The following is a 17,497-nucleotide window of genomic DNA, read 5'->3' on the forward strand; positions in this document are numbered from 1 at the left end:
TTTTTTGAAGGGCTTCTTAAAGCAGAATTTTTTGTTCTCCCTTTTGTTTGGCACCTACCTGAGACCTTCATGAGAGTGTTAGGAGGCCCCAAGAGAAATTAATCCAATATATTCCCACAGGGTCTGTTTCCAAGAAATCCATTGATGCAGTTCAGCAGGCAACCAAGCATCTGTCTGGGACATTCTGAAATTTTTTATAACCTTCTTGCTTTTCCTGGTGCCCAGACTGCACTAGAAGCTCTGGGCAAGCTCTGACAATCAGATGACCATCTCCCCTGCCATAGCTTTTAACTGTCTTATAGGGTAGCAAGATTGCAATCAAGATCCTTTGAGCACTGGAGTTTTCTAGCTGTGTGTACACCACTTTTTTAGTTGTGTGTGTTCACCACTATTTTCTAGCTGTATGTACACCAGTTGCTTCTAATGTTGAAAAGGAAAAGATAAAGGGATTGAAAGTGTTGTCATTTTTAACTTAAGACCTCTTTGGAGACTGACTGTGCTGTCAGATTCATTGTAGGCAGGGTCAAAAGCCAGCAGAACAATTAAAACACTGAAACTGGAACATTACTGTATCTGAACTGAGGACTGAAACAATTATATTTAAATGGAGAAAGTACAAGAACAAATCCAAGTATATTCTATTAAATTCTGTATGTCATTTGTCAAATATGTTTTTTGCAACCTGCTGTAGACTATTTGGACTATGAAATGATATAAAGGGTTTACTGGAATTCATCTGGGGTAACCTTTCTGCAGTGTTTTGTCTTTACCTGCTGTAGATAATGCATGCCATCTAAGTTTTTTTTTGTTGTTTTTTTTTTTTCTGTAAGATCCCCAAAACAAGACTGTAAAACATTTGTCACAGAAAAGCTCACTTTTCACCAGTAAAATGTATTTAGTCTATTTATGAATGACAATCTGATCAATTCTCATTTTTAGATACCTTCATTTTCATGACAGAATTTAACATTCAAATTGAGTTAAAAGCCATCGTTACTGAATACAAAATAATAATTATCAATAGCAGCAGCATGAGAACATTTCTGACCACATTAGCTTTGCTGAAAAATGAAGACTTTGTTTTCTGCTTACATTTAATTGGCAGGGTTCCTTCAAAGTTTACTCTTGGCCCTGAGACTTGAGAGTGCAGTCAGGCATGTGGCTGAGAGCAATCCTAATAGGCAAGGCTGCATAACCTCACCAGCTAAAGCTCAGGGGCTGAGAGGGGGCTGCTCACCAGGGGAAAAACACAGTGTGCTGCCGCTCAAGCTAGCATGAACTTTACATACTGCATGCCTTGCTGATTGATTAAAAATGTAGTCATCCTTAAAGGCAAGCCTCCTAAGGACTTACAGTAAGTCACAAATACAAAGATGGTTTTATGTTGTGCACTTTTATGTAACATACTCTTCAGGGATGAAGACTTTGTTTGCAATCAGTGCAAGTTGGTTGGTGGCTCCTGTTAGCTTGCTGGTTGAGGCAGGTTCTCCTCAGTCAGTCCACGTGGAAACGAAGCTGCACCTGAGCAAACATTGGAAGGAGGAGAAAGAGTTGCTTTCAGTTCAGAGCCACAAAAATTGAAGTGACTTATGCATGTTCCAGTAGCGAAAACTTTCTCTCATGGCTGATTGTTTGATAAGATATGGCAAGAATTAATTTTAGTGGGGCTAGTAATCATGAATTATTGTATGGCTGGCCCTCTTCTAGCTCGATTTCGAGATGTATCTGGAGGAAAAATATTGATCAGACTTTGTCTCTCAGTTGCTCTGGTGCCCTCAGTCAACTGGTATGAGACACACAGGAAAGCATTTGCATACATACTCTCTAGACAGCAAAAAAGAGGGATGCATGTGACAGGCCATGAGCATCTTAGAGTAGGGTTAATGTCTTGTAGCCACAGTTTCAACTCAGCCTGGAAAGCATCAGGAACCGAATAGCAGGTCAACATGCAAAAGCACATAGTGGCCAGGGTAGGAAAATGGCCTCTGAGGGAATACTCATGCTGCTGATAGTCACTGGATCAAACTATTGATAGATTTCCATGTGTGAAGTAAAAAAGTTGTTTTTCTAAGCAGATGTGGTATGCCAGCAGTGTGTCCTGGAACTCCAATTTCAACATGGGCATAAATTCTTTCAGGTGCTGTTCATTAAAACTGTGGTGAAGAAGGTGAAGGCACAGAAAGTGGAGTGTTTTACTGTTATTTGTCTGGTCTAGTGCATACTCTGCATGTTAGGGTAGACACTACTCTGTCTAGTGTCTTACAACATATTGATAGGAAGGACTGGATCCAGAGAAGGCAATGCTGGCTCACATTCACAAAATGTTATAACTACATGCGTATATATGTCAAATCTGAAGTATTTAAACAGACCCCAATTCTGGTGTATCAAAGTGTCTAGAAAACACATTTCTTCAAAAGAACCTTTTCTACTTTGGAAGAAGCAAGAAAAATAGTAACAGGCAAGATATATTACAAAATCTGGGCCTCAATCCAGGAAAAGCACAAGTTTCCAAGATCCTCACATTTCTACATTATGGCCTATATTGAGGTCAAACGTTTTTAAGGTGCAGATTTTTCTTCTGGGTACTTCAAGAGGAAACAATGTGGGTTCATTTCCAGGTTTTGTTTTTTGGTTTTTGGTTTTTTTTTTTTTTTTTTTTTTTTGGTTTTTTTTTTTTTGGTTTTTTTTTTGGTTTTTTTTTTTTTTGTCTTTATGGTGAGTAATGGGATCTTGGGATGTTTGTCTTTTAAAAAGTTGAGACTTCTTTTTTATTGCTGGGTTCTATTCTTGTCTTGTCTTTTGTTTGCAATGAGTCTTGATGGTGCTCTTAGTTGTGGATTTCCCTTGAAGAGGAAGGATATTGAAACTTTAACAGATTTTCTCCAATATGCTTTTTTAGCAATCAAAGAAAACCTATGAGAGCTGGAAACTTCTGAGTGTTTGCTCATCTAAACCACATTTTTCTTCCCTTGTAGCTCATAACCCTACCAGCTTTCCTACAGTCTCACTATGCCAATGAGATAATTAAAGCATGAATTGCTATTGTCAGACAAGGTGATACTGGAAAAATGTCTCTAAAATCATTTTAATGAAAATAAAAAAGTTCCGAAAAATACCCTGTCCTTTTATCTATGACAGGGATGGCCCTTAAAGATTTGTGTAGGATAAAGAAAAATCTCCTCAGTGATTTCAGCAATTCATCTCTGTTGATCACATGAAGGGAGGGTATAGCTGAGAGATTGCTCTGCTCCAGCTACCATCTTCTTATGAGAGCAAACTGGCACTCACACAGGGTAGTGTCCAAGGTTACTTTCCAATCTGTCTCTTGATTTCCTTGAGGGCAGTGCTGGGGTAACTCCAGATCAGACCTGTGTTCAGCCTGCCAAGGCAGTCAGTCCTGCCCTACTGGTTTGTACCAGGTAAGAGCTGTTGTATAATCTACTCCTGTCTGCCCTTGACCTTGCTGTGTAGACAGCAGTAAAAATCCTTTCCACTCATCCCCCTGCCTGCCACAGTTAATCCTATGCATTCACTCCTTTTAACACTGCCTGTGGATACATGCAAATGTCATTTCTGAGGTACTTTATTGCCTGTGAGTGTAAAGGGACCCAAGGAACTTCATACAGGGGCACATAGTGACCATTCAGTGGTGCTAATAAAAAAGGAGAGGTAAGTTATAATGGAGGTGGGTGCGTTTCCAGCCAGCTAGCTACATAGTCTAACACTGGTGGTACTTTCATGCTTTGCATGAATTGCTGACCAGGCGTTTCATGTGGCTGCTCTATTATACAGTAGTAACATATACATTCCATGCAAAAGCAGGCTTTGTCTGTGCCCAGACACTGTTTGAACATTTACAGCTATTGACAGTCTGTGGGACAGGCAGGAATCCTTATTTTAAGCCAGATTTCTGGACAGATAAAAGAGGACATGTTTGGTGAAACCAGCCCCTAGAGCAGCCTCAGTAATCTGTCAGTTCTTGGCCTCCTGTATCCCATTTCAAGGACAGGAGGCCAAGACTCCACTGTGTCTTGGTGTCTTCTCTGATGCAGTTCTGGAGTGCCCCAGAACTGGTCTGCCTTTGTTCCATGCATCTCCTCTCCTGTAAGGACAGCCAACAGAAGGGAAAAGGTTAATAGGAAATGGGTTGTCTCATGATCCCCAGTGACTGGAGTAGCCCTGCAACCTTGCTAGGGACACCGTAATTTATAGTGAAAGTTGAAGTGATGCAGAAGATTCAGTCTGCAGATTTTAATCCTGGGCACTTTCTGGGGTCAACTCTCTGCATTTCCACAGAGATCTTGTTGTTCCCATCATTTTTTTCCTGGCCTTTTCTTAAATTGAGTGACAGCAACTACTCTCAGTGTCTCATACTGGGAAGTCCATGCCTTCTGCTTCATATCAAAGTTTGTTACCCATAGAATGAAAGATAAGGGGTCTTGGTTTTTTTTTTTTTTTTTTTTTTTTTTTTTTTTTGGTTTTTTTTTTTTCTTGTTATGGCTTTTTTTTGGTGTTGTTAGGTTTCTTTTTCTGACAGAGAATGTGTGGGTAGGAAAACATCTAATCTGTCAAACTCTTCATGACTAATAAATATTAACTGCTTCAAGTATTCTAATTATCTCAATTTTTAAAAATCTGTGGCCAACTACTTAAATATTTAACCATCTGCCAAAATGCACTCTTGGAGGTTTATTCTACAACATAAAGGCACTGTTGTTGAAAATTGAAACTTTTAATATAGTGTTTAGATTATTATGACATTGATTTTTTTGCTTTGCTGGTGAAGACAGTGTCTTAAATTTTGTCAGGATCTCCACATAACAACACTCCCAGTCTCCTCCAAACATTCCTCAATTTGAGTGTGCCAGAAGATCAAATTGGCAGAGAAAGGTTTAAAAACTCCCTGTGTTGGGATATTGAACAGTTGGTTAACCCATCTTGAAGACAATGGAGCTGGCCACAGGATATGGCCATTGCCTCTTCTGTGTGATGCAATAACCAAACACAGTAGGATGCAGCAAAACAAGAATAATGATAGTCATTTTCAATTCAAGCTTGAATTGAAGCTGATCTCTGCCAGCTGGGCTTCCAACTCCTGGTCTCTCACTTTCACTTTCTTTTGCATTCTTTGCTTCTCTTGATCTGGCAATGTCTGTAAGACATTGGGGGGGAAAAAAGGGAGAGAGAGAGACTTTGAAATCCCAGGCAGCAAGTAGGAACAGCAGGTGATACTTCAAAGCTTCAGGTCAAGAAGAGTCATCAAGCCCTGAGGCCTTATATCACTTCAGATCCCTAGAAATCTTCTGAATTCCAGAAGCTTCCTGACCTCTTTAAAGGTAATAATGAATAATCAATACTATATTTGATCCCTTGCATAAAAGCACTACAACAAATGGCACCAGGTCTTTTGAAGGAAAAAATAACATTTTGATCTTACATTGTAAAATTGCCATACTCACGACTACCTCCTGGCTCACAGGCTTAATTATGTAATGACATCCAGCTGAACTACAAAGGGCTCTTGCAGAAAGCCAGGCTCCTCTGGGAATAAAGTGTCTGAAAGGAAAGGTTTAGGTTCAGAGATTCTCTGGAACAAAATTATATTTCTGAGGAAGATCCTCTGTTGTATCACTTTTATGGTGTTCTACTTAGGACAGGGCAATCAAAACAAGTCTATTTTCAATGCAAGAGACTGATCTTTTGGGGAGACAGTTGCATCAACACATGAATAAAACACTCTTTTATTCAGATTCTCTGAAGTGTTACAGAAGTGATGAATGTAAATTTAATTCCCTCCTTTCCCACCAGTTATATGTTGCCTCCATTGTTATATTAGAATTGTCTACTGATGAACAGAAGGTGAATTATACCAGCTTGAGCTGACCCCTCACTAGTCAGGGAAAGTAAGAATGTCTTTTGGCTGTGGCATAAATGGTGTTGTGTTACAGATGTCTGAGCACATGTGCATTTGTTATCCAACCAAGGCAAGGAGCCCTGCCTAATTGAGAAAGAAACCCTGGAGAGGTAACTGCCTCTTTTCAAGATGTTGAAGTTGAATTTATTTTCCTTTTTTTTCTTTTTTGTTTCCCAATGAAAGCTCTGAAAATACTCATTTTATGCAATAGGATGCTGGGATGCCTGCCACATTGGGTAGTGTTTAAATCTGAATTACATCTGGGACTTGCATGTCTTCCTTGTTTTCTGGGTTGGGATATGTACATCTTTACTGGTTCATATAACAGCTGTCACTTGTATATCATGAAGTGCTAAGTATGTACAGCCTTGGGTCTGGAGCTTGAGACTCTAGTATTCCCACTAACAGTGCACCAACAGTGTCCTACAACACTACATTGATCCAGACATGGCCTTCATGCCATTCCTGGCAGTAGCAAAGTCCATTGGTGCAGTGCTGACTCTGGCCGTGTGTTGTATTAATGGCTGACAGCTCTGAATTCAGTGAAGAGGTAGAGCAGAGCAGCTTTGCTTCCCATAATTTTTGGCTGAGGATAAGGATTAAATGATATTTCACAAGCAGTGATTTCACAGGTTCTCCAGATGAAGAGTCCCGCTTTTATCACCCTTAATGAGACTAACAATTCTGTGCTCTGCTTATGAGGTACGGCAATTACTTGCAGGTGACTTCCTTCATTTTTCATTCATTGTGCTTGGAACTCCCTGGGTGAAAATTAGACTGTATTGTTACAACTCTTGTAGATATTTCTAAATTCTAATGAAGACAGAACAGTTTTCTAAGATCAGAAACCTAGTTTTTCTAAGTCTTAGGGACAGAAGAGCTGACACAAGTCTGGTAGACTCCTGTTAAATCACATTTCAAGCATGCTCTGCTCCCCCAGTCCTATGTTTCCCTTGAGTAAAGTTTGCATCCGTATCATTAATATAAACAAATATTTATGGAGGCAGGTATTGCATGAGAAGAAAGCACAGCACAGGAACAAGTCCTAATGTTGGACCAAAGCTCTTTGTAGTTGGTGGGAACATGTACAATGACTTCATTGAGTTGCCATTCTGTTAACTTGAATCTGTTTGTGCTTTTCAGCTTCTGCCCAAGGACAAAAGCTCCATAGCTGTTACCACTCTCCACTGACTCTGCACACTCTTTTCAGTCTCTTGACTCCAGTTTTGTTGTTTCCCTCTAAACAAACTAGTCAGATCTTTCTCTGTGAGTATCTCAGTTCAATGGGATCTTCCAGAGGGGCTATCTTCCTAAAAGATAGGTATGCAAAAATAAAATGTCATAATCATAGAAGCAGAATAATGACAGAAGAACAAAATGTAAAATATGTCCAATATCTAAGCTGTATTGTTTATAATTCAGTGTTAATTTTCTCCTATTTCTGAATATGCTAGATTTTTTCTTGCCTTTCAGTAAATTCTGCTATTCACTGTTAGGTTTTATGTTTATGTGTATTTGCATGGGGGTCAAATATATACATGGATAAGGGGAATATACAGAGAAAGGTATGCCACAATTTTCTTTAATGTAAATTTATTGTGTTGCTGATAGCTGAAGCAATAAATGAAAGAAATTAATATATAAAGAAATAGGGTTATTAATGGTTCTATGAGGCCAAAATAAAGGAGCTTTCTGTTTCAAAGAAAATTCCATGACTGTACATTTTATGAACTCTTGAAAGTCAAGACACCAATGTGGTGGAATGCGTTGACAAGGAATGTAACCCTCTTTCAACTGGTGATAGATTTTTCTGTAGATGGTATCAGTAGGCACAGCAGAAACGAGATGCAATGTATTCCTTCCCTGTAAGAGAGTTGCAGCTTTTGACTTCTGTGACTGAAATTTTTCACACTCTTTTTCCTGCTTTGCTTGTCTGGTTATGCTACCAACTTCACGCGAGCTTTTTACTTAGGGTTGATTTACCCCCCCTCTACATTCTCCCTCCATCCCCCAAACCCCAGTATTTCCTTTCATGCTTTGGTTGAAAGTAAGTGTAATTTTCTGACTGTCGAGCATAGCCAAAACAATACTTCATTTAAATGTTAAACAAAAATCTAAGAGGGCTTAGTCATGCCCTCTAAGTCCAGATTCAAGCCTCTGATCTGGATGGTTCTACCTGTCTTGAAGCAATCTTTCCCAAGAAATAGCCTTTCCCTTCTCTGTGATCAATAGTGAAAAAACATACTATGTTTTTCTCTCACACTGCCTTGTCATTTCTCTGAACTCCTTTTTAGACTAAAAGAAAATTGCAAACAATATACTGAAGACAGGCTTTTCAGTAAATAAAAATGTATTTTTATAAGAATAGGGATAAAAGAGTTAAAAAAAATAAAACATCGTCCATTCCAAGCCTTTACATTTTGAAAACATTGATTAAATTAGTTTTTCACAGTTTTACCAGCACTACTTTTAAACTTGCTTCCCACGCTGTTGTGCAAGTTACTTGCAGATTACTCAGGGATACAAATCCTCACCAAGCCTGACTCCTAGTGCCTCTGACAAATGCTCATGCTGTGAAGGAAGAGGCATTCAGCTGCCCTGGATTGAGCAGGCTGTCAGACATCCTGGAAGAAGTTACCATGAAAAGAAACTCCAAAACTTTGTTTAAAGTGAGGGCTGTTAATCAAGGCCTTGATGCTCTCATTAGACAGGGGAGGAACCATTTAAATTTGGGAAGCTGCAGTATATGAAAGTCATGAAATCGAACTGAACGCATCTTTTGCCAGCTGGTTTCACACCCCCAGTTGGCAATACACAAAGGTTTAGAGGGGGAATTAAATCAATTTTTCAACAGATATAGCTATTTTTGTGATTATCATATAGATTCCATGAGCTGCACTTTGGTCCTATCAAGACAGGAAGGCAGCTGCATGAGAGGTGGAAAGAGAGAAAATGATTAAGATGAAATCGACATCCTACAGCTATCATGGGCAGGGAAAGCAGCATTGGATTCCAGCCACAATAACTTTGCAACCTGGTTTGAATGGGCCTGGTGGGATGCTATAATGTAACCTGCGCTGAACAAAGCTGTCTGGCATGGGGCTCTATTTCAAAAAAAAAAAAAATACAGATTCCTTCCAGGCTCAAATTGTTTTTATTTTTGCTTGTTTTGCTCTTGGGGCTAACATTGCCTTCAGTAAAATGAGATTAAAAAAGTAGAGTGAAATAACACTCTAAACCAGATTAAAGTGAGAAGAAATTGAAGGTGAGATTTCCTCAGCATCAGTCTTTAAATCAGCTGAAAGGCCAGAAATAAATGGTGATTGAAGTTACTCATCAGTCTATGAGGTACAGTTCTGTTCTAATTTGTGTGGGGGACACACAGTGTTCTAATTTGTTGTTTTGTTATTTCTTGGTTTGTTTGTTTTTTTTTTTTCCCAAAAATAACTGACCACCTCAGTCCATTAAGTATTATTGGGATAGGAGGTGATTATGGTCAAGAGGCTGCTGCCTCATTCTGAAATGATGACTGAGCTCTCACCTTTATCAGCTCTGGGTGCAATCTTACCCTCCAAGCACAATCAAGTTTACAAATTTGTTTTGTCTATCAAAGGTCAGGACCAAGTCCTCAGCTGGGAACTGCAGTACTTTCTGGCAATTGGACTTTTGTTGTCTGTTATGTCTTCCTAGCCAAAAATTTTGGTGCTTGCTGTTTCTGACGGCAATTTCCCCAACCCCTTTTGGATTACCAGAAATTCATCCCTGTGCAATGAGCACATGTGTCTCTTGTAGTCCCAATTTAAGTCCTGTTGTGATTATTTTAGAAGTGCCTGGGAGCCTTGTAGGGACATAGTCATGGGATGAGCTAAAGATTAGTTTCTATTTACTGCAAAGGGTCCTTAGAAAGTGTCATAGCAAAACACCCATGTCACAATGGAAAGCAGAGAACAGCCAACTGCAGCACTCCAGCTGCCTCCCCATTGGTCTGATCTGAGTGCTCAAAATGGCTCTGGCTGCACAAACAGATGGAAGATCAGTGTTTATTCATGTTAAAACAGAGAAAAAGGAGGTTGAGAAGGAAAGAATAAAAGAAATTACCTATTGAAGCTCTCTTAAAAAGTGTACTGATTTAGTCAACAAAATGTGAGGAGTACCCCTAAAGTCCAGGCATTGGTTTAGTGGATTAGGGAGAAAAAAATGCTTTTCTGTCTCATAAATGGCATATCAGATCTTGAAACTTACTAGGCCCCCTTGTACTACCCAATTTTTCAGAAGATCCAACATGTATGAGTTCTATTGAGAAATAGAAATAAAATTAGTAGGTCATGTTTTAGACGTGGGTTTTAGAGACTTCTTTTTAATTCTAGCTAGATTCTAGAAAAGTCCTTGATAGGCTAGTCAGACTCTAGAAGACTCCATTGATTTATCCAGTGACAGGGAAGACAAATATCCACAGTCTCTTGTTGCTGGCTTGCCAGTTATTGAGCACTATACAAAAACTGCAGATCAGAAGTACACAACCTCTTCAGAACCCATGTGTCATTCTGACAACTTTCCAGGACCAAGGGGGGCAGGCCTAATCTGCATACATATTAACATAAATTTACATAGGAATTGAATCGGAGATGAATGTGCACAGTTGTTATTATTGTGTATTTACAATAAACTTCACTGTAAGTGTTGACAGCACTTCACAAAACAGAGAGGAAGACAAAACATTCTTTGAGAGTCAAAGAGTAAATGAAGCTCCATTTTCCTGATAATGGTTCTTCATGGCTTCCCAAAAATTTGATATGGCCACAAGCATTGAGGAATACAGCTTTGAGGCTCTCAGATGGCAACTACACTTGCATGAATGGCAAAATAAATCTGATTTTCCACAGATAGGAATTTGCTGTGGTCTGTGGTTGGAGAGATTGATTTTTTCAGGGACAGAGATAAGGATTATGGAATTTCTGTATCCTCCTCCAACACTGTATTTCAACACCTTGTTTTTTACTGGTCTACATGAGTTCCACCTCCCTCTGCACTGTGAGAGGAAAGGTTTCACTTATCTCATGTTTTTGTCTACTTGCTATTTATACATTAGAACTGGCATTTGTGAGTCAGAGGTGTGTTCTGAGCCTGTGCTAGAAGAGGGGTTGCAACTGCAGATTCAAGGGCAAGATGGGAAAAATTTTATTTCTCCCAATATGGAAGAGTCAGTGCTATACAGTAGGATTCCAAGTATAACTCTTTCATTCTAAAAGAAAGGCTCTCCTCTGAAAGCACTTTTAAATAGATGAATCTTTAATGTGAAGCATAAAAAATGTTTATGTGAAAATATTCTAAGGTTGATCCCCCCCCCCCCCCAAAAATTAATCTGCAATGGCCAGTGACATTTAATGAAGTGGCCTGTAGCATCCCTGGCCATGGAAGATCCTGGGAAGAACTCCAAAATGCCAACACAATTGCTGGATAAGCCAGCCTACTGGACCCAGAGGGCAGTGCCAGAAGATATATCCCCTTTTACTTTCAGCTATGGTGATGCTGTGCATTCATTACCAAGGAGGTGGAAGAACAGCATTATGTGCTTGAATAACTTGTTAAGTGTACTTGTTTTAGATCATAGAGTTAGCTGTTATTTAAGGTTATTACATTCAATGCCTTTTCTCTTTAGAAAGTGCAGAATAACAAGGAAAAGGATGTCCATGTCCAGCACAGGTCTCTCTATACTATGTGTTTTGGGGTTAAGTTGTTCAGGATAAGGAGGGAAATTAATTAAACTTCAAAAGCATATACCTATCAGTGCATATAAATCTGACTTAGACCCAGGATTGAATGTGGCTGCTCAGGAAACATTTTTATTAGAACTAAGTGGATCCCAGCAATGGTTTGAGGGTCAGAAGTGGCAGTGGTATAAAACAGAGTAAGCCATGGAAACTTTTATGGGAAATGTACCATTATGGGTACCTGGTGTTGTTCAGAACATCTTTTGGCATGACCTCCATTAGCACCTTGGGAGTGAGAAAAAGTGTCTGTGAGTTGGGGCTCACAGTCCCAAGCATTTGCTATGGAAGATAAAAGAGTTCACCCTGCTCATATGTGAGTCCTTAGCCTGCGGTGATTCTGAAGTACGGCAATTTATCCTAAACCTTTTTGACTCCAAGTTTTTTCTGTGAGCCTAGGTCTGAAGACAGGGACAATGGCCTTGTTAAATATTTCTCCAGGAGGTGCAACTTTTGGCTGTAATTGGACCTAGAGAGACAGGGCACTTATATGGTAGCACATGTCTCTTTGTCACGTTTTCCTGGGCTGTTTGATTTCTTTCACTGGCATATGTATCTTTGACAAGTTTTTCTGAGCTGATTCAAAAACTTGTCTTTTATACTGTATGATTTCCTTTGCTATTGGTACCCTAAAAAAGGAGAATGAAAACCATCCTCTTGCAAATCTTGTGACAAATGTTTGCCATCCTAAAACATGTTCATGCCTGAATAAGAAATCATAAATAATATTATCCCCCTGAATCAGAGTGTCCCAACTCAGAAATTTTGCTTACAAATCTTCTCATAAATTATTCAGCCAGTTCCAATTTTGGTGACTTGCTGAGGAGAATCTAGCTCATAAATCGATATATCCTAAATTGGGTCAGTGACAGGGTAGATTATAAAAGGACTTTTACTGCAGATCCCCAGGTCCTATACCCTGCTGCAATAAATAAATTTTTTATGGAGTGTGAAAGAAATCCAAGAGACTAGGAAAGCTTTGGTTTGAAATACAGCATAGACTAGTGGTAGAATTTCCTGGGAGAGACAGGCTCAATTCTCTGGTCTAAGTCAGACAGAAGAGGGAGCTGAAACTGATCTCCAGCCTCCCCAGAGACAGACCCAACTGCAAAAAGACAGGAAGGTGGTGAGATTTCCTCCAGGTGCTTTCTGTGAGGCACCCACCTAGGAGATAATTTCTGGGAACATGAATGTGGGGCCAAGGAATGCTTGGTTTGAAAGTGCAGATACAAGCATCAAGCTCCTTAGAGCCAGAGTATCACATGTCTCCAGCAACTGAAACATAAGGTAGTTCCATCGCGTAATGTTAAGCATCTGTAAGCTTAGCTGAACAAATGGGAGGGGTCTGGAAGACCTAAATTTTAATTCAAATGCCTGACATGGCAGCCTGTTACTTTAGCCTATTTGGGAGTTCAGTATCATGTGCCTTTATGCTTATTATCATCTTTTCAACTCTTTCTCCAGATTGCTATTTTGAGCCAACCTCAGTACCCACAGAGGGCTCCATGACCCATCCACCGACTGCTGAGTTTGCTATGAGACTAACTGCAACTCTGAGCCTGGTTTTCCCTCCCATCTGGCAGCAAAAATGAACTGCTGCTGACTGAATGACCACTGATTCTCTTGGAAGCAGAGCTTTACAAACAGCAACAGCCAACTCTGTCACCATTTGTGAGGATTTGTAGCTCGGGCCCTGAGACATCTGGCTGAGATATTTACGCAGTCCTGTATTGCACTCAGTGAGGCTCTGCGTTCACATCTGGAGTCTAGACTGAGTGACTCTATGGGCTGGCCTTCGAGCCTCTAACAGCTCATGTCCCCCTTGTTCTCCAGCTTGGATTTTTAGTGCTTTATTCATTTATTTATTTGCTGTAGGTGCTTCTATCTCATCTCCTTAGACATTCCTGTCACAGCCACGTGAGAACTTTAGGGAGGAACAGCAGTGACTGACAGAGAGCAGGTAAAACCAAGTGGGATGGGAAGGGGGAAAAGGCTGTGTTGTGGCAAGGCACCACTTCTCATGGGTGCAGTGATGGGGGATGCCTGGATCTTGTTTACACTGTTTCTTCTGAGTTCTACAGCTGTGCTGTGAGAAATGACAGTGCTCAGCTACACAGTTTGCATTCAGCACATGTGCTAGGGAACAGGGGTTTCTGTAAGCTTTTAGAGGTGGCCAAGTGGTTAAGCCAGGTACCACCTGGGCCATCAGAGCTGTTCTATCTCAAGCTGGTTGAAGTTGGTCCTCATTCATTTTCTCAAGCCTGAAAAGGACACAGTGGTTAGTGTTTTGTAGGCTAATGCAATGATCTGAGACATTGGCACAGGCGTAGTAGATGCATCATAGGTCCTCTGGGAGAGACTTAGAATTGAAAAGAGACATCTAGGTTTAGAAAATTAATCCCTTCAGTTAGTCATATGTTCTGTCTCTGTGCTTAGTTTTGTATCATTTTGAACATGGGATGCTAATAACTTTACCCTGTGCTGGTGCTGTACCTTGAAAACAGGTGAATTTCTGGCGGATCTGACTGACACTGTCCCTGGCAGAATTAGCAGTTGCTGTTGCTGCCTGCCCTGGGAGCAAATCCTCTGAAATGTTACTGCCTTTATTCCCAGCCTCAACATAATTTCTTTCCCTTGGGCCTTTATTCTGTTAGTTCCACTTGCTCCTCTGTCTGTCCCATATTCTCCTTTTAACAGTTTTCCTTTGTTTTAGATTTCCTGGTTGCCTAAGAGCCCTGTCTGCTACTACTGAAGAAATACTGCTGGGGTGTCAAGGGCTAAGTAATGCTGACAACAGTGGGGTTATGACCTGGAAATTCAGTGGAGAAAAGGAATTGGCTAATAGTGAAAATATTTGTAGTGCTTGAAAAGATGGGTACTGTGGATGTAGTTGTGTAGGTGTTTGTGTATCTTACATAGATAAGCCAGAATCTACATTAAGAGAAAGTCACAAACCATAGAATTACAGGCACTGAAATGCAGTTCAATTGATTCTTTAAAAGAGGGTGAAAAGGGATTTCAGATATTCTCTGTGCACCCAAAGCAGCCAGCAGCAGCATTATGGCAGTTCTAAGTAAAAGGCCTTAATCAGAGTATATAAAAAGACTGGAATGATGTTTGAACAACATGTCCAGCTCCCAAGCATTGTCTCTTTCCTGCTATCAATGACACCCATTGTGCAATAACAACATTTGCACAGAGATATGTCCCCTTTTGTGCATGGAGAATATATTGAAGCAGCCATAGGGCTGCTCCAGCCTCAGCTAGAAAAGTCCCCAAGGGCCCGTCTGCCAGCTGCTGACTGATGTCGAGCTGCTGCTGCTGATAATAGGGTACATGTGCTGGCGTGGAGCTGAACTAGGCAATCTGGGGCACAGTCAGATGTGCTCAACAAGGATCAAGTTCAAACCTGTTTAAGAAGTTAGTTCCCGTCAGTGGTGATTTAAGCTAAGTAGCTTTGCTGTGTATTGGAAAGGACAAGGAATGCTCACATAGTCAGCTACTTCATCTTGGCTGTCACTGTGGTGATTTCAGCACAGCCAGGGGAGTCAGAAAGACAGCAAACAGCTGAGATCTGTGACATCCTAAATCACACAGACATAAGGTGCTAAAGGTGTATTTCCATTAGATGTTTGCCTGATTGTATGTAGCAGAATCATGCTACTTACTTCACTTTCTCTTTCTGAGAAGTAGAAATCAAGAGGTATGAATCTCTGTTCCATACTGAGAATGGTTATTGTTAGTGGAATGTTGCTGATCCATTCAGGAGCAGGCAAAGTGTCAATGTAGATGAGACTAGAAAAAGCAGATTTTTTGCTGTAGAGATTAATGTACCATCATTGGAGAGCAAACATAAATTCCCCCACTCTACTAAATGCTCTCACCGGAGAGGAGATTAAAAAATGATCACTGCAATGTTCAAGAAACATAAATACACTATTAATTAGGCAAATGAGCACTGTAAATGACATTTGTGTTAATGTCATGTAAATATATCATCAGCCATGTTCCTCCTAGAGATACCTCATATGTGCTAAGCAGGTTATACCATTGTGTGAATAGTTCACACCATCCAGTACCACAGAGATTTGCTATATTGTTTTCCAGGCTTAGAAACCAGAGTTGGCCTTGTATCAGAACAGTCATATTGCAAAGTTGCTGAACATAGCTCCTTTGTGTTTCCCAAAATTATTCTGTTCCTTCATCTAAAGAGCATCTTGCACAGCAGGAAACACAACTGAAGACCTTCCCAGTGATTATTGCCCTGGAAGAACTAATGCCATATTAATTCTGATGGAGAAACTGAGCTCCAGAGCAGCAGTTTAGCTGCTTTACAGCTTTTTTTTCTGAGAGATGCCCAGTGAGGGCACCTTCAGGTAGATCCACAGAAATCTTTAAACCTTAGGTAGACCCTTAAATTATTAGTGAAATCTAATTTCAAGATGCCAGCTGGTTGTGTCAACAGGAGTTTGGATATTAATAATAATAACAACAACAACAAAAAAAAAAGCAGAATAACTAAGTAGTTTTCTGGCTTAGACAAACTATGATTGAAGCACAAATGACTTCTTCCTGAAATACTTTGTTCTGTCTGCTAAATAATCACTTCATTATTATTTACTTTACCATTACTACTTTACCACTGAAGTGGCAGTTGAATAAATACAAGGAAAATGGATTCAATCTGGCAAGGATCCCACTGATCACAATAGTACTTTACCTTTGCATGAGTTAAGAGAACAGCAGGATCTGAACAGCTGGCCACTTACTTGGGTTGCTGGTATTTCTAAACCCATAATAAGGCAGTGCTGAATGCAAGTATCTTGTAATCTGAATACAGAGATCCTATAGCATCACTCAAGGCCTCTGCAAGGCAATGCATATAACATACGAAAGGAAGCTGTATTCTATTATGCCACAAATCCTTTCTGTGGATTATCTCTCTTATCTCATCTGGAATCAGAGAATTACATGTAATATAGACCCATAAATGGCATAGTCACAGAAAGATCCTTTAGAAAAAGGTAGCAGAGAAGAAGTTTTGTTTGCTTCTAAGCCAGAGAGAAGCAGCAAAGCTCTGCAAATACAAGTGTATCAGAACTAATATTGTGTTTGGATTCAATTGGGAGAATTTGCCAAGAGAACTGAGTCCTCACAGCCTTATTTTTCACATAGTCATTTGCAGCCATGCAAAGGTAGGCCTGTGCCTCTATTTCCCCAAAGTCAGCCAGCCTGCCTGAGTGCCAGGGAAGTGTAAGACAATGACTAAATCCTGTAGTTCCACATTGCCAAACAAAAGCCCTAGATTTGAATAATTTGAGCTCAGGATAGGATTGCTTGATTTACGAGGCTCAGTTGCATACCTAAACAGATTTACTCATTGCAGAGCCAGCCTAGATTAATCTTTGGTAGTTCTCTCCTACTGCCTTCACTTATTTTTCTTTATAGGACCCTGGTGGTTTCTTCAAAGACAAAACTTACTCAGTATGATGCAGTTTCCCTGCTTGTAACTTTTTTTCCTTGTAACTCCTACCTATCTTGTCTCTTTTTCCATGTGTGAGATTCTAACCTAGCCTTGTCCACATCCTCTAGTTAGCTTATTTCCCTCTTCTTCACACCTGCCTATAATCATATTTTTCTTCTTAAAATCTTACTCTGGATTGTTTTGGGTTTTTTTGGTGGTGTTTTTTTTTTTTTTTTTTTTGTTTTTTTTTTTTTTTTTTTTTTTTTTTTTTTTTTTAATTAACAATAAAGATTTGGGCTTTCCCTTCTAAGAAATCATCAACATCCTTTCCCTCTCCACTTACCAGCC

Source organism: Vidua macroura, chromosome 1, assembly GCF_024509145.1.
Source record: "Vidua macroura isolate BioBank_ID:100142 chromosome 1, ASM2450914v1, whole genome shotgun sequence".
Lineage (NCBI taxonomy): Eukaryota > Metazoa > Chordata > Aves > Passeriformes > Viduidae > Vidua > Vidua macroura.